The following is a 21,095-nucleotide window of genomic DNA, read 5'->3' as shown; positions in this document are numbered from 1 at the left end:
ACCACGGAGCATGCGCCTCCTCCCAGACGAGCCAACTAGACCGCTACGCTCAACGAAGCCACTGATCTTCGAGCACCACCACCGCGCGACCCCGCTGCCTCGATGGTCGTTCCACACCAGTGCGGGCGCGGCGCTGCCGCCGCCGCCGCGGGCACCATCAGGAGCCAGGCGATGGTGCGGTCGACGTCATCAACATCCATGCCAAGCACAACCATGGAGGCTATGGCGAGAGCTCAGCTATTACTGAGGTTCCCGCCAGCAGCTGAGCAGATAGATGAATGGTGTGCCACCATCCAAAGCCTGCTCGGTTTCGCCAAAGCTAGGGGACCGTGACGAGCTTTCCCACTACAACCTCCCCATGTGACAGTCACCGCCCGCGCTGCTGGACGTATGGAGGGGGCCATCCCTATGGTTCAGTCCCCACCACGGCAGCCGGCGAGGGCGCAACATAATTAGGACCCCAACGACATCTCGATGGCTGAGGGAGTCCTGGACTAAGGGGTGCTCCGGTGTCCGACCTATTGGATATGGCTCGGACTGATGGCCCGTAAAGATACGAAGACCGAAGAATCTGGTCGTGTCCGTATAGAACTCTCCCTGGCGTGGAAGGCAAGCTTGGAGTCCAAATATGAAGATTCCTTTCTCTGTGAGCGACCTTATGTAACCCTAGATCCCCCCGGTGTTTATATAAACCGGAGGGTTAGGTTCATAGACATATATCATCATAATCATAGTCATGCTAGACTTTTAGGGTTTAGCCGTTACGATCTCGTGGTAGATCAACTCTTGTAATACTCATATTCATCAAGATCAATCAATCAGGAAGTAGGGTATTACCTCCATAGAGAGGGCCCGAACCTGGGTAAACATTGTGTCCCCCGTCTCCTGTTACCATCAATCCTAGACGCACAGTTCGGGGCCCCCTACCTGAGATCCGCCGGTTTCGACACCGACATTGGTGCTTTCATTGAGAGTTCCACCGTGCCATCCTCAGAAGGTTTGATGGCTCCTTCAATCATCTACAACGATGATGTCCAAGGGGAAGTCTTCCTTCCCGGACAGATCTTCGTGTTCGGCGGCTTCGCACTACGGGCCAACTCGCTTGGCCATCTGGAGCAGATCGAAAGCTACGCCCCTGGCGACCAGCTCAGATTCAGAAGCTTGAACTACGCCGCCGATATCCGTGGAGACTTGATCTTCGATGGATTCGAGACCACGGCAGCCGCTCCCAGCCACCACGATGAACATGACTTAGATCCGTCATCGGGCCATACCCAGGAATTGCACCTGAAAACGCTCTGGCTTAGATCTGGAGCAGGTCGCGCCATCCGAGGACAGGAAGCTCAACCCCTCCACGGAAGTCGAAGACTCCACGGCGTTGGAGCCGCACACAGACCTAAGTTCCGGTAGTGAGTGTGTCACCGAAACATTGAACTCGTTTCCGGTTATAAATTCCGAACTATGCGCGTCCGCGCATATCGAGCATGATCGGTCATCAATCGCCGAATTCAGTGCCGCGGACATCTTCCGGCACTCGCCATTGGGCGATGTGCTAAACTCGTTAAGATAACGATCTTTAGCGGGATGCTCACAGCCGAATTGTGTCCGGTTCGAACCGGAGGCTGATGATGGAGAATTTCACTTCCCACCCACCGCCCACTTCATAGCCACTGTCGAAGACCTAACTGACATGCTCGATTATCCGACGATATCGTCGGTATGGACGACGATGCCGGAGAAGAAGAGGCCCAAAACCCACCATTCACCGGACGCTGCACGGCCATTTCCTCGTATGATGTATACATGGTGGATGCACCAAAGGAGAATAGCGGCGATGACAAGGAAGATCCAGTTGGGGATAAACCTCCCGATATACAATCGAAGCGTCCGCGTAAGTGGCACCGCTCTAAGTCACGCCGCAATAAAGACGGCAACACCGGCATAGGAGAAGATAACACTCCGGAAGGTGTCGAAGACAACGAAGACCCCGTTGACGCAGCTACTGAACAGGATGAACATGAAGATGGGCAGGATAGCCCTGGTAAACAGGCCACCCACGAAGACTCAGAGGATAGTAATTACATTTCGCTCTCCGAGGATGAGGCGAGCCTCGACACTGAGTATTTCATCGTGCCTGAGGAACCTCTTGAGCAAGAGAGCTTCAAGCGCCAGCTAATAGCCACTGCAAGGAGCCTGAAAAAGAAGCAACAACAGCTTCAAGCTGACCAAGATCTGCTCAACGATAGATGGACCAATGTCCTAGCAGCCGAATAATACGGCCTCAAGCGCCCATCCAAAAGGTATCTGAAGCGCAAATTGCTACCTCAGTTCGACGACGAGGCACCGGAACACATTCCACTATCGCGCAATGCGGCTGACCGACCACATGATAAAATGGCAATTCAAGCCGAACACCAGCCCACCCCACCTCATCGCAAAGGCAGAGGTAAATTAGCTCGCGGTCATACATATGACCTTCGACGGGACCTGAACAGTAAAGCAGGACATACCAGATCGATCTACGGATCGCGAGGACGTGCCCCGACACGCGACGACAGCCACCTATTCGGACATGACAAACCTAGTCATGCATGGGCTGAAAGCCGCAGGCGGACTCCATCAGAGCTACGTCGCGATACAGCCCGATATAGAGGCACAACACACCCTCATTGCTTCACCGACGAAGTCATGGAACATGAATTCCTAGAAGGGTTCAAACCAATGAATATAGAATCATACGATGGAACCACATACCCCGCGGTATGGATCAAAGAATTCATTCTCCATATTCCCGCGGACATGACCTTCATGCCATTAAATACCTCCCCCATAAAACTCAAAGGACCAGCCCGACACTGGTTGAACAGTCTGCTTGAAAATTCCATTGGCAGCTGGGAGGACTTGGAAGAAGCCTTGATAACTTCCAAGGTACATATGTTTGACCTCCGGACGCTGATGACTTAAGCCATATAGTTCAACAGCCCGGAGAGTCCACCAGGAAATTCTGGACTAGGTTCTTAACTAAAAAGAACCAGATCGTCGACTGTCCGTATGCCGAAGCCCTAGCGGCCTTTAAACACAGCATTCGCGATGAATGGCTCGCCAGCCACCTCGGCCAAGAGAAACCAAAGTCCATGGAGGCCCTCATGGCACTCATGACTCGCTTTTGTGCGGGTGAGGATAGTTGGCTGGCCCGTAGCAAGAACAATGCAAACGATGTCGGCACCCCTGAAGCTAAAAATAGCAAAGACAAGTCTCAATGCAACAGATACAAGCGTCGAAACAACAATGACAACACCGAGAAAATGGTGGTCAATGCCGGATTCAGTGGCTCTAAGTTCGGTCAGCGGAAGAAGCCGTTCAAAAAGAACAATTCGAGCCCATCTAGCTTGGACCGCATACTTGATCGTTCGTGCCAGATTCATTGCACCCCAGACAAACATGGAACGCTGCATGTATCTCAAGCTCAAGATGCCCGGACCACGCAGCGTGATAATAGTCAATGGAAACATGGAACGCTCCCTCCTCACTGAGGAGCACACCACTGCCTTAGCGGCAGAGGTATAGGGCGGCCTTTTCAAGCAGAACCTTAATTCGGTGGCCGATCCCCCGAACACTGTCAGGAGAGAAGGACAACTCGGCTCATCAAGAGCTCGACTAGCAATTTGGCCTCCGTCCCAGTCCTGACCAAGTGGCGGCAATTGTACCACGCGTACATAATTACGCACTAAAAGTACCATGGACACGGATGGAGGCATAATCAGCTTGTGATCCGCAATACGGCTTGACCGCCTTGGACACACATAATTTCACTATTTCCTTTTTTTCTTTCTTCTTTTTCTCTTTTTCACAGGCCTTTTCTGGCGGCATGACCATCTATTATTTTCGAAGGATAAAAACACCAAGGCGACAAGAAGCATGGACGTACTGGGGAATCTTTAGGTGGTTTCTTTAATGATCCCTTTACCTATTTTTTTGGATCCACACACAGCTCTCCCTTGGTTAAGGCATAGTAAATAGCCTTCTGCTTATTGCATTACTTGTATAAATGTGCTTTAACACACCAATGAAATTATAATAGAAACAATTTTTGGCCTAAATTTTACGACTCTAGCTTACCACTTGTTCTTCTTTTCCTTCCTTTTTGTCTTTTCTTTTCTGTTAACTTTATCAGATAACACCCGTACACTCTAGTGCATTTCAATTTGCCAGGGGCTTCATAGCACCCACAACATGGCAACAAAAGTCCAAACACTTTTACAGTACAGTTCGACACCCAGAATATATCACTATATGCATTGGCTCCGTATCATGTCTTTGGTCAATAGTTGGGTTGCCCAGCTCCTGTGCTTACTACCTTACGTTCCGATGTATCGGCTAGGGTAGTAAAGGAGAACTACTGCGATTGTGCCCTGGTTTACCCGAGTGAGCACCTCAGTAGAGAAAGTCGAAAACTGACTGTCATGATGCGGCGAGAGCCGGTCAGCTCTTCGGAGGTGTCAAATCCTTAGAGATTTTTTCCGCATTACACGAGGGATTGGTACTTACCCGATCGATTGTTTACAGCATCCTAGTCTGGATACTAGGGGCTGCGCCTATATTTCTATTCTCAAACTCCTATGGCTAAGTGAGGGTGCTAAAGCCGTATAGTCCGATTGCCTGGTTCGTCACGCTAAACACCTCCTTCAAGGACCAAACAATTGGATCAAGAGTGTTTAGATTACATACCGGCCTCCGCGGATATCTTTGCTTCGGAACAAAACCCTGCAATCAAATAGATTGTCCCAAGGGAGCCCTGAACACCCCCGTATTTCCTACGTGGGGGCAGAAGCCGATGACTGGCCAACTCTCAGATTTCACATAACACGGCCGCAAAGGAGGATAAATTTGTTAACAAAACATTATATTACATAGCGATTTTGTTTCATCATACAAGGAAAAGACAACATGAATGTATTCATTCGAAAATATGTCTTGCGAACATTGCGTTGCTACAATGTGAGACCCCTCCAGGTCATCTGCAAAATACCGCTCGGGCATGCGGTGCTCCTTGCCCTCTCGCAGCCCCTCGGTCGTCAGCTTCACGGCGCCCATCTTCGCCCACCACCCCTTGACGCGGGCGAAGGCCATGCGCGCACCTTCAATGCAGGCCGATCGCTTGACGATGTCCAGCCGAGGACATGCATTCACTAGCCGCTTCACAAGCCCGAAGTAGCTGCCGGGCATAGCTTCGGCAGGCCACAGCTGGATTGCCAAATCCTTCATGGCCAGTTCGGCCACCATATGCAGCTTAGCCAGCTGTTTTAGTTGATCAGTGAAGGGCACGGGATGCTCTGGCGCAAGGTACTGCGACCAGAACAGTTTCTCTGTTGAGCTCCCTTCTTCGGCTCGGAAGAACTCCGCGGCATCGGACACACTGCACGGTAGATCTGCAAATGCCCCTGGAGAACTCTGAATCCGAGTTAGTAGGAAATATTTCTTCTTCACATACTTACTTTGCATACTAAATGCCTTACCCACTGCGATCTTCTTGGCCTCCTGGATCTCCTGGAGGGCACACTTGGCTTCAACCCGGGCCGCTTCCGTGCTTTGGCAAGCCTTTGAGAGTTTGGCCTCTTGAGCCGAAACATCACCCTCCAAGGCCTCATACTTCTTCACAGCACCTTGGAGCTCTTGCTGGACCTCGTTCAGCCTGGCCTTAAGCTTCTTACGAGCGGCCTGCTCCTTGACAACTTTCCCCTCGGCTTCGGCCAGGGCCTTTTTAAGGGCCTCGACCTCGGTCGTCGCTCCTACACATATCATGACACTACGGTCAATATACATCATTTATTCTTTCTAAATACATAGAGAGTCACTACATACCTTGCTGGTCTTCCAGCTGCTTCCTCCCCTGGCCGAGCTCCTCTTCGTCCCGCTCCAGTCTCCGCTTTAGTCCGGAGACTTCGGCAGTGTGAGAGGTCGCGACCAGCAGCGACGCCTGCTTATTCACAGTTTGGTTAGTTTCCTGCAAAATTTAATTGATCCTCTGTCCGGCTTTTCTTTCCGAACACCGGATAGTGTCTCAGGGGCTATTTTCTATATTGGGATTTTCTCGATTAACACCGCTTACCTCAAAACCTGTCAGCAAGCCGCTGCAAGCTTCGGTCAGTCCGCTCTTGATGAACTGAACCTTCTCAATCACCGTACCCATGAGGATATGGTGTTCTTCCACAATGGAAGCGCCCCATAGCGCTTCTAATAGATTATCTGGTGCCTCTGGTTGGACAGAGGTCCTTGGCAGGACAGGCATGCCTCCTTCTCATGAAGGAGGCTTCTTGTCGGACTCCGGGGCCATATGGGTCTCCAGATCCATGCTTCGATGAGGGCCGAACTGAGCCCGGCCCCCATCATCAGTCTCCATGGTGGTCTGTTCCCCCATGTGTCTGGCGACCGAGGTGTCGCCCTCCGGTGCCACCACGACGGCCTCATGAACCTCTCCCTGGCCTGGGAAGGTCCTTTGGGACAGCACCTCATCGTCCCCCTTGGCCTTGGGAGAGTAAGCGGCTGACGGTGTCTCGCTGGCCATTGCCTTTGAATCCGACGAGCCTCTTGATGAGGATCGTTGGGAGCTATCATGGGCCGGACTGCAATAACATGATTAAAGCATATAAAATACCATAAGGTGGAGAGGCCAGATAAATGGACGTGTGTGGGTTCATAGTACTCACAATGCGGCCAGGGGCTTGTTCCGGGGGCATCGCTCCGGACTGCTGTCGACGTCCCACGCGGAGCTGTCCGCGAGAGGGCCTTTCCCCCCTCTTTGGCGCCTCCGCCTCCAGATTTGTGGAGGCCGCCCTCTTCTTCCTCCCCCCATCGGGGGGAGAGTCGCTCTCCTCCTCCTCCTCATCGTCGTCGTCTTCGGCAGTGGAGGAGCGGGTCTTGTCTTCAGACGTCACGTCCGAAGCGCCCTTGCGACGGGGGCCACTCCGGACCCCCTTGGCCTTCCCCTTGGCCTTCTTCTCTGGTGCCGTATAGGGCGTCTGCACTAGCATCTTCGCCAGGCGCGAGATGATTGGTTCCTCGGTACCGGAGTCGGACACCGAATCCGCTTCGCCCTCTCCATCCATTCCTTAAGAAGCAATGATGATAAAAGTTCAGATATCGTCCTTGTAACAAGCAAGTAGAGGATGTGTTAAAGGCTTACCTCATTGGCGAGGTGGTTAATGTCGTGCCCGCGGTCCGAGTCTGTGGCTGGCGGTGTCTCGTTCCCCTCAAAGAGCAACTTCCAGGCATCTTCGTGAGTGGTTTCAAAGAGCCTCTTCAAGGTTTGGTGCTTCTTCGGATTGAACTCCCATAAAGGGAGACTTCGGCTTTGGCACGGAAGAATCCGGCGAACTAGCATCACCTGGATTACATCTATGATCTTGATATCTTTATCCACCATGCTTTGAACACGCGTCTGCAGCGCTAGCAGCTTGTCTGATGAAAACCAATTTGGGCTATTCTCAACCCAGGAGGTGAGTCGCATCGGAGCGCCGGAGTTGAATTTGGCAGCCGCGGCCCAGGTGGCACCGCGGGGTTCTATGATGTAGAACCACAGTTTCTGCCATTCCTTGAAAGTCTCCATGAAAGTACCTTTTGGCCAGGAGACATTGGTCAGCTAGCTCACCATGGCTCCTCCGCACTCCGCGTGCTGGCCATCCACCACCTTCGGCTTCAGGTTGAGCCACAGCCTGAAGTGGTGCTGGATGCGGAGGAAGCCCTCACACACGACGATGAACGCCGAGATGTTGAGGAAAGAGTTTGGGGATAGATCATGGAAGTCTAGCCCGTAATAGAACATCAGCCCACGGACGAAAGGGTGGAGTGGAAACCCTAGCCCGCGGAGGAAATGAGGGATGAATACCACCCTCTCGTTGGGCTTCGCTGTGGGGACGACTTGCCCTTGGCTGGAAGATGGTGGGCGATTTCCTTCACCAGATACCTGGCCGCCCGAAGCTCGGTAATGTCCTTCTCCTTGATGGAGGAGGCCATCCACTTGCCTTGACCACCGGATCCGGACATGGTTGAGTGCTTGCTCGAGTGGGGAAAAGATGAGAACTTGGGCGCTAGAGCTCAAGAGTGGAAGAGCAGAGGAAGAGAGAAGGCATGGGAGAAGAAGGGGAATCCTTATCCCCTTATAAAGGCAGTGAATATCGAACACCTCCCCACTCTCCCTAAAACTCGCCTATCACCAAGGGCTGTGTAAACGGCGCAGTTGGATTACTCACGCCCGTATTGATGAGAATCCCGCAATAAGGGGACATGATCTCTGCTTTGACAAGACGTGCCAATGGAAACCGCATCTCGAAACAAGGAACAACAGACAAAAACAGTTCGATGTAATGACTGGATAGACGTGATGTCATCTTACAAAAATTTGTCAGCAGATGAGACTCGTGAAATATTATATTCTCTGCAGTTGTGTGTGGTACTTGTGTTGCAGATCCGGACACATTCATTTTATCCGAAGACTATCTTGGAGTATTCGGAATGGGGAACCCGCCTTGCAATGCCGAAGACAATCTGCGCGCCGGACACCTCGTCATTGAAGCCTGGTTCAGGGGCTACTGAGGGAGTCCTGGACTAAGGGGTCCTCGGGTGTTCGACCTATTGGATATGGGCCGGACTGATGGGCCATAAAGATACGAAGACTGAAGACTCTACCCGTGTCCGGATGGGACTCTCCCTGGCGTGGAAGGCAATCTTGGAGTCCAAATATGAAGATTCCTTTCTCTGTAACCGACATTATGTAACCCTAGGTCCCCTCGGTGTTTATATAAACCGGAGGGCTAGGTCCATAGACATATATCATCATAATCATAGTCAGGCTAGACTTTTAGGGTTTAGCCATTACGATCTCGTGGTAGATCAACTCTTGTAATACTCGTATTCATCAAGATCAATCAAGCAGGAAGTAGGGTATTACCTCCATAGAGAGGGCCTGAACCTGTGTAAACATTGTGTCCCCCGTCTCCTATTACCATCAATCCTAGACGCACAGTTCGGGACCCCCTACCCGAGATCCGCCGGTTTTGACACCGACAATGGCCTCTTCTGACCCTCGAGCATCTCTAGGCCAATGTCGAACCCCAAGAGACAGGCGGCAGGGAGACACGCGCATCATCACCAAACGGTGCCGCAACGACCCCCGCCAGACCGACGGGTGCGACGACCTCAACATCGATGAGCCTGCGCTCGGTGTTGGCAGGTGCCTGCCTTTCGAGGTCTGCTACCCTGCCTTTACACGAGAGTTGCGGCAAGTCCGTTGGATGTCCGTTCGCACGTTCCTGCCAGAGATACTTGAGAAGTACGATGGGAGGCTGAACCCGGCAGAGTTTCTGAGCATCTACACCATCGCTGTTCAGGCTGTCGGGGGAAGAGATGAGAAGGTGTTCGCCAACTACTTCCCTTTGGCCCTCAAGTCCAATGTGAGGTTTTGGCTGATGCATCTGCTGGAGAACTCCATTTAGTCATGGACAGACCTATGCCACAAGTTCATTGGTGCCTTCACCGGTGGCCACCAAGAGCCCGACAGGCCCAGCGACCTGCAGCTTCTCCAGCAGAAGGAAGGAGAAACCCTCCATAAGTATTTGCAGAGATTCAGTAAAGTTCATAGAAATATTCCAAATATCCATCCGATAGCCGTTATAGCAGCTTTCTAGTCCAATGTGCACAACCTCCGCATTCGTTCCAAAATGAACGTGCGGTTGCCCAAGACTGTGAAAGAACTATATACGCTGGTAGATAAATGTGCCTAGATGGAAGAAGGAAGGAAGTTGTCCGGGGATGAAGATAGCATTAATGTTGATTCAAAAGATGAAGATGAATCAACTAGTCAGAAGAAGGGCAAGAAGCGCAACAAGAAGCCAAGGTATAAGGCACTAATGATGGTGGAAGGATCGAGCACGCGTAGTACCAGCAAGAAGGCCAAGGTTGAGGTCCCCGGCAAGGAAGCTGCCACGTGCACTGCCTGCCAGGAAGCCGCCACCACCGAAAAAGTTGGGAAAGGCGATGGGCCCTACTGCAAGATCCACCGGACCAAAGGCCACGACCTTCAGGAGTGTTATCAGGTTGAGCAGCTTGTGAAGAAGCAGAGGGTAGAGTATGATAAGCCTGACAAGGAGAAAGGTCATAATGTTTTTGGAGATAAGGGCCGGAGTGGTGAAGCAAATCACCTCGGTAGACCCTTTCGGAACCAAGGAAAGCTCGCCAAGGGCCAAGAGAAGGAAATTTGTGATGATGCCAGTGATGGAGGGGATGAAGAGGAAACTAGAGAGCAAGAATTTCAGAAGGCCACTGACGCCCTATGCATTGATGGGGGGTGCATCTTTGCACACCTCTCATCGCCAACTGAAGCGGTGGGTACGAGAGGTCAATGTTGTGGAACCAGCGCCAGAGGCCCGGAAACTGCTCAAATGGTCCCGCACATCCATCATCTTTGACGAAGAGGATCACCCTGATTGCACCACTGCGGTAGGGTGTTTTCCATTGTTGGTCTCCCCAACAATTCGCAACCTCAAGGTTACAAAGATGCTAGTGGCTGGCGGGGCTGGGTTGAATCTGATTTCCCCAGCAGTTATCAGCAAGCTTCAGAAAGGAGAAGAGGATCTAGAGGTCACCAGCACGTTTCAAGGAGTTAATCCCGACAGGAGTCATCCTATGGGGAAGATTTCGTTGCCGGTGACGTTTGAGGGAGAAATGAACTATCGGACTGAGAAGATTGTGTTTGATGTGGTCGATCTCCGCCTGCCGTACAACGGGATTCTTGGACGACCAGCCCTGGCCAAGTTCATGGCATCATCTCACTATACTTACAACACCTTGAAAATGCCTGGGCCACTGGGGTCCTCACTATCCCATCTGATGAGAAGGACACAATTATCTGTGTGGACAAAATGTATCGGGATGCAGTTGCAGCAGAAGCGGCAGCAACGATAGTTCCCGCCAAGGAAAGCAAAAGAAAGAAGAGGGATTGTAGGACCTCCGACAAGGAGTCCGAGAAGCGTGCCCCCTCCAAGTGCACGACACCTATTGACGACGTGCCAGAGTGTTCCAATAATAAGAGATCCAAGGTTACTGCACCCTAAGTGAAGAAGGTCCCAGTAGGGCTGGCTGGCGTTGATGGTACTTTCACTATTAGCGCCACCCTCGATGACAAATAGGGAAGCGCACTCATTTCCTTCCTGCGGGCGAATATTGATGTGTTCGCTTGGCGACCATCTGATACCCCCGGTGTTCCCAGGGAGGTAATTGAGCACGACCTTGATGTGTGCCCACATGCCCGACCCGTCAAGCAGACAGTACAAAAGCAGGCCTTGGAAAGGCATCAGTTCATTGCCGAAGAGATTAAGAAATTGGAGGCAGTTGGTTTGGTCAGAGGAGTACTGCATCATACATGGTTAGCAAATCCAGTGGTGGTCTGGAAGGCTAATGGGAAATGGAGGCTTTGCATTGATTTCACAGACCTCAACAAGGCTTGCCCAAAGGACCCCTTTCCCTTGCCGCACATCGACCAGATCATAGATTCTACTTCGGGATGTGATTTGCTCTCCTTTCTAGATGCATACTCCGGATATCATCAGATCTTCATGTCCAAGGAAGATGAAGAGAAGACATCATTCATCACTTCGTGTGGTACGTACTGCTTTGTCCGCATGCCGTTCGGATTAAAGAGTGGTGGGTCCACTTTTGCAAGGGCAGTCCAGATCAGTTTTGAGCCACAATTGCACAGGAATATAGAAGCCTATATGGATGATATCATGGTCAAAACCAAGGATAAGGCCACCCTTATCCAGGATTTGGAAGAAACATTTGCTAATCTGCGCAAGATCAATCTGAAGCTTAATCCGGAGAAGTGTGTATTCAGTGTTCCCTCCGGCAAGCTACTTGGGTTCTTCGTGTCCCATCGGGGGATCGAAGCTAACCCCGACAAGATCAAGGCCATTGAGTAGATCCAAGCACCAATGACAGTTAGGGATGAGAGGTGCTTGACGGGATACGTCGCCGCGCTGAGCAAGTTCATATCCATGTCTGTTGAGCGTGCCCTGCCGTTCTTCAAGGTTTTGAAGAAGGCATGCCTTATGAAGTGGACCTCGGAAGAAGATGCAGCTCTGCAAGAGTTAAAAGCCTACCTGTCGTCTGTACCCACCTTGGTTGTGCCCAAACACCAAGAACCATTGTTGCTATACTTAGCGGCAACCAACTAGGTGGTCAGTGCGGCTTTGGTAGTGCAGTGAGAGGTGGATGAGACAGAAACTGGACGGAACACAATAGAGTCAGAGAAAGATCAGGACAGCAGTGAGCACGGCAATGAAAACAACCCCAGGGACACGGCAAGGAATAAAGTGGTGCAGCGCCTAGTGTACTTCGTCAGCTCCTTGTTACAGGGGGGCTAGATCGAGGTACTCTGGTGTGCAAAAGTTGATATTTGGTCTCATATGGCCTCAAGGAAGTGCGCCACTACTTCCAAGCCCATGAGATCACAGTTGTTACTCGTTTTTCGTTACAGAGGATACTCCGAAACCCTGAGGCAACTGGAAGAATAGTGGAATGGGCTTTGGAGTTATCCAGCTTTGGTTTGACGTTTGAGAGCACTTCAACTATTCAGAGCAGGGCATTGGCAGAGTTTATTGCAGAATGGACGCCAATCCCTGATGAGGAAAGGACAGAGACATCCATCCCTCGCATGGAATCACCCCAAGAATGGATCATGTATTTTGATGGTGCTTTTCCCTACAAGGTGCAAGGGCTGGCATTCTTCTTGTTTCCCTCTCCGAGGAGCACTTGAAGTACGTCATCCAGATGCACTTTGCACGGGAAGAAGCCACCAACAATACAACAAAGTATGAAGGGCTCCTTGCCGGGCTCATGATTGCAGCAGAATTGGGAATTAAGAAGCTGGTCATTCGAGGAGACTCACAGCTTGTGGTGAGACAAATCAACAAGGATTACCAAAGCCCATTGATGGATGCATACGTCGAGGAAGTAAGGATATTGGAGGAGCACTTTAACGGGTTGCAAACAGAGCACGTACTCTGCAGGAAACAACATAGCTGATCACCTGTCAAAGTGTGTTGTGCAGAAGCTTCCTGTGGAACCAAGAACTTTTATTCGCCATCTCTCTCAACCCTCCATATCACCAGCCACAATGGCCCGGAAGAGGAGAAGTTGGACTACGGTAAGCCTCTCCAGGCAGAGCCATCCACTCCCGGCAGAGACTCTGCCGGAAACAACTCCTCACAGCCTGCCGGACCACCCCCTCCAACCGGGCCTATGGACCCCGCGAACGAGGCTGGTGCTCCCGCAGCAGAGGAGGTGCCGCTAGTCCTCGTTGCCGAGCCCTAGGCTCCAACTTGGGAAAGGCACATTGTCCACTTCCTCCAAACCGGAGAACTTCCTGGCAACCAAGATGAAGCTGAAAGAGTAGCCCGGAGGGCCAGTATGTATCAGTTTGTCGATCACACTCTATATAGAAGAAATCCCAACGGTGTGAAATTGAAGTGTGTTTGTCAGGAGGATGGAAAGGAACTGCTCGCTGAGATTCACAGAGGAATGTGCGTCTCCCACATTGGATCAAGGGCATTAGTTGGGAAAGCATTCCGGCAAGGATTCTATTGGCCCACAGCCCTCCAAGATGCGGTTGAGTTCGTCACAAAATGTGAAGCCTGCTAGTTCCATTCCAAGAAAATACACCTGCCTGCCCAAGCTCTTCAGACAATCCCTCTATCATGGCCATTTTTGGTCTAGGGGCTCGATATCCTCGGCCCCTTCCCACGAGCAATCAGGGACTTTGAATTCTTGTTCGTTGCCATCGACAAGTTTACAAAGTGGCCGGAAGTGACTACCGTGAGAAAGGTGACAACTCAGTCAGCTATCAAGTTCTTGAAAGAATTGGTGTGTCGTTTCGAAGTTCTGTCAAGGATCATCACTAACAATGGCACCCAGTTCACTGGCCACGCCTTCATCCAATACGTTCATACCCTTAGATGCGAAATCTCATTCTCTTCTATGGCACACCCCCGGAGCAATGGACAAGCTGAGAGGGCGAACGCTGAAGTGCTTCGTGGACTCAAGACACAAACTTTTGATACACTACAGAAGCACGTCAGGCGGTGGATCAAGGAGCTGTCGGTAGTTCTCTGGTCCCTCAGAACGACACCTAACCGAGCTACCAGGCAGAATCACTTCTCCCTGGTCTATGGTGCAGAAGCAGTTATCCCTACAGAACTCATTTACGAGTCCCCCCGAGTGCTTGCCTATGATGAAGTAGTGCAAGATCGGCACCGGTGTGATGACGCTGTGCTACTCGAGGAAACTCGTCTCCGGGCTGCTACACATGCTGCACGCTACCAGCAAGCCCTGCGTCGCTATCATAGCCGCAGGGTTCATGCCCGGTGTTTTGAGGAAGGTGACCTTGTCCTTAGGCGTGTTCAGTCCGCCAAGGGTACAAACAAGTTGTCACCGAAGTGGGAAGGCCCTTACCAGGTGGTACGAGTCACTAAACCCGGCGCAGTCCGTCTGGAGACTAGGGATGGCACACAGTTGCACAACTCATGGAATATTGAGCATCTCTGTAAGTACTACCCATAAGGTGCGGGGCTACCAGGCACTGCCCGGCAACCACCCTTTTGTACAGGCCTTGCCTCAGTTGCATGTAACCCCTTGTACAAAGCCGGGGCGATGACACCGTGGAAGAAAAAATAAAGAAGCGTTGTGGGGGCCCCGATCAAGATCACATGCGTGCACGAGCACACCTAGATCACTGCATAAGCATTTCATGAGCATTTGCATATGCATATATATAGGATTGCATCCTGCATTCATTGTCATCTACATGAAGTTGCAGGTTCCTGTTGTGAACTTGACTTTGATAAAGGATGAGAAGATTGCATGGCAGAGTGATCCTCGGCAAGCCAAACAGATAAGTTTACCTCTTGTCCGTTTGTGTTCTGTAAGCTATAACTTGTGCATAGAGAAACCTCGCCGCTCTCTTGGAACCAGGGTGCTCCCATCCTTGGCTCGAACGCTGCTTTGGCCTGGATGGTCGCAATGGCCCTTGGTAAAAAGGGAGTCGACGGGGGGATGGCACCTCAGTCTGTTCCCCGGCGGACATGGTTCTTCGGTAGACGAAAAGGGTACCGGCAGGATATGCTGCCGGGGAAAGCTCGTTAATTACAGTAAAGAGGCACTCCACCTCTGCATGGACATATACAAGCACGGGTTTCCGGCAAGGTTTATCTCTTTCATTGACATGCAGATACAAGTATAAGCATTACAGAACACAAACATGGATGAAAGGATTACATTATTTGAGTTAAAATTTGGCTAATGCCTACAAGTTTAAGGTTGAAAAAACATAAGTGCCCCGTTACGCCTTTGCCCCTGTCCATCTCCTACAACAAGAGGTCGAAGGGTCCGAAGGCGAGCACAACTGTGATTCGGTGCCTCCCCGATCAGGACGCTGCCAATCCCCGACAGGGAGGAAGAAAATGAAGGGCATACGTGGATGGTGACGCTGCCGGAGAACCAGTTGGGAGGCACGAAGTCACCGGCAAACACAACTCATCGGAACAGTCGTCCCCATTCTTGACGCACCGTGGGTTGCCGCTGCCGTCCGCATCACTACCACGCAAAGACCTCGGCGCGTCCACCTCGCCGGGCACAATGCTCTCTAGGCCCTTCCACAGACAGCATGGTCGTCCCTGGAGCCCTGACGTTAGAAGTCACCGCATGTTCTGAAGACGTGTGAGAAAGCAAGGAGCCTTCCTGTCCGACAAGAAAACCGCGCCTAGGAGGAGCCAAATTTGCCCCCGTTAGTGGCGAATCTCTTCTACAGCTCCTCCCCGATGCCGTTAAAGGAAGAAAAATGGGGAGCGGTCGACTACCACGTGTCGTGCCCATCTCGAGCTGCGACGTGGTGTTGGCCATGTACCCTCCCACTGAAGTCGAGGCCACGGGCGACCCGACGGCAAGCACGCCGGGGTTTCCACTTCCAGCGTCGGCGCCGCGCTGTCCGAACCTTCCTCTCAGATCCAAGGGAGATCCCAAGCAGTAGCCCCGGGGGCTAGCCCTAGGCTCTTCTCTTCAGCATCGCCGACGGAAGCAGGAGAACAAGGGAAGAGGAGGGGGAATGCAAAGACGGGTGACTCAACCCTCCTCCTCCCCTCCCTTTTATAGGCTGGGCGGGGAAGGGCAATTGCTCCATCAATGGGTTACCACCGCCCTCCTCCTCCAATTCAAGGCGGCCGAACCCTTTCCAAGGTACTCTCCTGCGCCACGCGCCTCCGTTACCTACCCTGCGCGATGCATGCTACATACGTGGCTAAGGATAAGGGCGCGCTGTGGGAAGAGTAAATTGGCAGTTTCTACCCCGTGCGTTAAAGTCATTCACGGACCATCATTGGAGTGGCCCCACCACTATTGGCTTTACACCATGCACAGGAAACCAGAAACTGGTCCGGAATCAAGGTTGATGAAGCAGCAATGGAAAACTCAAGAGGCCAACCCCTTCAGGAACCTTGCATGTGCACTTATTAGGTCCTACCCCGACGACACTCAGCAGCGCACTCGGGGCAGGCCCGGGGGCTTCTGTCGGTGCAACAAACCATGGGTCTGTTGCCTAGACTGTCCACATGCACGAGATCAAGATTGAAGCACCAACCCAAGTCAGAGATTGAAGGACCAAGAGATTTAAAGAACCAACACGCAGTCCAGAGAGACCAAGATCGAGCTAGAAGAGCAAGGTATTGGCAAGAGAAGGGCCTCCCTTGTCGGGCAGGCGAGCCCGGTAAGGGGCAAGGCCACCATAAGGAGTGGGTAACCGAGGCACCCCGCCAAGGTCTGCCGGGGCTCGCGGGGGCAGAACTACCCCACCATCCACTCAAGCATGACCCACGTCGTCTATCAGTGTGGTGTCAAGTCGCAAGATGATTAAGTGGCAGCCAATCGCCACATGGAAGCCATTTCCTACTAAAGAAGCCTACATATGACACCCGTCCTACGACGTGTCAAGTAAACAGGCGCGGAGCTGGCAAGATAGCCCGGCAAGCCTTGCCGAGCGACTAGTGATGTGACACCAAGCAACGCATTTAATGCACCCTGTCAGCCCGCAGAGCTAGGTATGATAGCACTGTTCGCTATCATATCAGTGGATGAGGACTACTTTGCCATTGTGGTGACCCCTTAATCTATAAAAGGAGGCCCATGGCAGTCTTAGGAGGGGTTAGAAGGTTGGAAAGTTGACGAACACAAGCCACCATACGCGTGTAGTTGCTACGACCCCAAGGCGAACCATGCCAGGCAAGTGTACTACGCATCACCACATTCATTCCACCATCAATCTACCAAAGCAGTAGTAAGGTCTTACGCCTCGCGGCAGCCCAAACCTGGGTAAATTTCTTGTGTGCTCCCCGCCGCGGCGCTGTACGCTGGTTTACTCTTTGTGCAACATGAGGTCCCCCTGCCGAACCAGCAAGGGGCCGCTCGGTCCCATAGGTGGCCGCGGACATCCCGTGACAAGTAGCTTGGTGATAGTGACTAGAGAACTCTGTCAATCACTATCTTATCTGGAAGATTAACTCCCACTTGATTCAAGCGATTGTAGTACCCAGACATTCTGAGCATATGCTCACTGGCTGAGCTATTCCCCTCCATCTTGTAGCCAATGTACTTGTCAGATGTCTCATACCTCTCAACACGGGCATGAGTCTGAAATACTAATTTTCAGTTCTTAGAACATCTCATATGCTCCATGGCATTCAAAACATTTTTGAAGTCCCGGTCCTAAGCCGTAAAGCATGGTGTACTAAGCTATTAAGTAGTCATCATATCGAGCTTGCCAAACGTTCATAACGTCTGCATCTGCTCCTGCAATAGGTATGTCACCTAGCGGTGCATCAAGGACATAATTCTTCAATGCAGCAATGAGGATAATCCTCAGATCATGGACCCAGTCCGCATCATTGCTACTATCATCTTTCAACTTAGTTTTCTCTAGGAGCATATCAAAAAAGTAAGGGAGCTAAAACGCGAGCTATTGATCTACAACATAGATTTACAAAACTATCAAGACTAAGTTCAAGATAAGTTATGTTCAATTAATCAAAGTACTAATGAACTCCCACTTAAATAGACATCCCTCAAGTCATCTATGTGATACGTGATCCAAATCAACTAACCCATGTTCGATCATCACATGAGATGGGGTAGTCATCAATGGTGAACATCTCTATGTTGATCATATCTACTATATGATTCACGTTCGACCTTTCGGTCTCCAGTGTTCTGAGGCCATGTCTGTACATGCTATGCTCGTAAAGTTTAACCCAAGTATTCTGCATGTGCAAAACTATCTTGCACCCATTGTATGGGATCGTAGAGTCTATCACACCCGATCATCACGTGGTGTCTCAACACGATGAACTGTAGAAATGATGCATACTCAGGTTGAACACTTTTAGCTTGAAATTTAGTGAAGGGATCTTCTTATAATGCTACCACCGTACTAAGCAAAATAAGATGCATAAAAGATAAACATCACATGCAATAAAAATATGTGACATGATATGGCCATCTTCTTGTGCTTTTGATCTCCATCTCCAAAGCATCGTCATGATCTCCATCGTTGCGTCATGGTCATCTCGCCAACTATTGCTTCTATAACTATCGCTAACCCATAGTGATAAAGTAAAGCAATTACATGGCGTTTGCATTTAATACAATAAAGAGACAACCATAAGGCTCCTGCTAGTTGCCAATAACTTTTACAAAACATGATCATCTCATACAATAACGTATACCACATCATATCTTGACCGTATCATATCACAACATGCCCTGCAGAAACAAGTTAGACGTCCTCTACTTTGTTGTTGCAAGTTTTATGTGGCTGCTATGGGCTTCTAGAAAGAACTGTTCTTACCTACACATCAAACCACTATGGTGTTTCATCAAGTTTGCTGTTTTAACCTTCTTCAAGGACCAGCCGCAGTCAAATTTGATTCAACTAAAGTAGGAGAAACAGACACCCGCCAGCCACCTTTATGCAAAACTAGTTGCACGTCTGTCGGTGGAACTGGTCTCATGTGCGTGGACATGTAAGGTTGGTCCGGGCCGCTTCATCCCACAATACTGCCGAATCAAAATAAGACGTTGCTGGTAAGAAGTATGACTATCACCGCCCAGAACTCTTTGTGTTCTACTCGTGTATATCATCTACGCATAGACCTGGCTCATGATACCACTGTTGGGAATCGTTGCATTGAAAACAAAAAAAATTCTACGCACACACAATGATCTATCCATGGAGATGCATAGCAACGAGGGGGAGAGTGTGTCTACATACCCTCGTAGACCGTAAGTGGAAGCCTTTCACAATGTTGTTGATGTAGTCGAACTTCTTCGTGCTCCAACCGATCAAGTACCGAATGAACGACACCTCCGCATTCTGCACACGTTTAGCTCAGAGATGTCCCTTGCCTTCTTGATCCAGCAAGACCTAGAGGTAGTAGATGAGTTCCGTCAGCACAATGGCATGGTGACGATGATGGTGAAGTGATCTCCGCAGGGGTGTAAACGGTGGAGGGGGGCGCCGCACACGGCTAGGCAATTGTTGGGTGTGTGCTTGGTGCCTCCCTCCCACATATATATATAGGTGGGAGGGAGGGAGGAGAAGCCAAAGGAGGCGCCCGAGTAGGAGGAATCCTACTTGGGGTCCTTCCCAAGCCGTGCCCCCTTCTTTCCTTAGTTGGAAGGCGAGGAAACGCAGGGGAGGGTGGCGCCCCTCCCTTTCCTTTCTTCCATGAGAGGGAAAGGCGGGAGGGGCTAGCCCACCCCCTTTTCCTTCCCTAGGTCTGTCCAAACAAGTGGAGGGGCGCACCAGCCCCCTTGTGGGCTGGTCTGTCCCTCCCTCTGGCCCATTAAGCCCATAACTTGCATGGGGGGTGGGTGTGGGGGGTGCTCAGAACCCCCTCCGATGACCATATTCCTTCCCGGTATGTCTCGAATCACTTCCGGTGTCCAAATACCATCATCCAATATATCAATCTTTACCTCTCGACCATTTCGAGACTCATCGTCATGTCTGTGATCTCATCTGGGACTCCAAACAACATTCAGCCACCAAATCATATAACTCATATAACACTATATCGTCAACAAACGTTAAGCCTGCGGACCCTATGGGTTCGAGAACTATGTAGACATGACCAAGACACCTCTCTGGTCAATAACCAATAGCGGAACCTAGATTCCCATATGGCTCCTACATATTCAATGAAGATCTTTATCGGTCGAACCGTTATGACAACATACGTAATTCCCTTTGTCTATCGGTATATTACTTGCCCGGGATTCGATCGTCGGTACCTTCATACCTAGTTCAATCTCGCTACTGGCAAGTCTCTTTACTCGTTCTGTAATACATCACCTCGCGACTTTCATTTGCTTGCAAGCTTATGATGTGTATTGCCGAGAGGGCCCAAAGATACCTCTTCGATACTCGGAGTGACAAATCCAAATCTTGATCTATGCCAACTCAACAAACACCTTCGGAGATACCTATAGAGCATATTTATGATCACCCAATTACATTGTGATGTTTGATAGAACACAAGGCATTCCTCCGGTATCCGGGAGTTGCATAATCTCATAGTCGAAGGAATGTGTATTTGACATGAAGAAAGCAATAGCAATAAAACTGAACGATCATTATGCTAAGCTAATGGATGGGTCATGTCCATCACATCATTCTCCTAATGATGTGATCCCATAATCAAATGAAAACTCATGTCCATGGTTAGGAAACCTTAACCATCTTTGATCAACGAGCTAGTCTAGTAGAGGCTCACTAGGGACACAGTGTTTGTTTATGTATTCACACATGTATTAAGGTTTCCGATCAATACAATTCTAGCGTGAATAATAAACCTTTATCATGAATTAGGAAATATAATAATAACCATTTTATTATTGCCTCTAGGACGTATTTCCATCATAAAGCGTGTATGGCAAGGCGACTATCACAAACATTTAGTTTGCTCGCATTGTTTGTGATATTGTCTAACATCACACACACT

The sequence above is a fragment of the Triticum dicoccoides genome, chromosome 3A (assembly GCF_002162155.2).
Source record: "Triticum dicoccoides isolate Atlit2015 ecotype Zavitan chromosome 3A, WEW_v2.0, whole genome shotgun sequence".
NCBI lineage: Eukaryota > Viridiplantae > Streptophyta > Magnoliopsida > Poales > Poaceae > Triticum > Triticum dicoccoides.
This window is presented reverse-complemented; position numbering follows the sequence as displayed.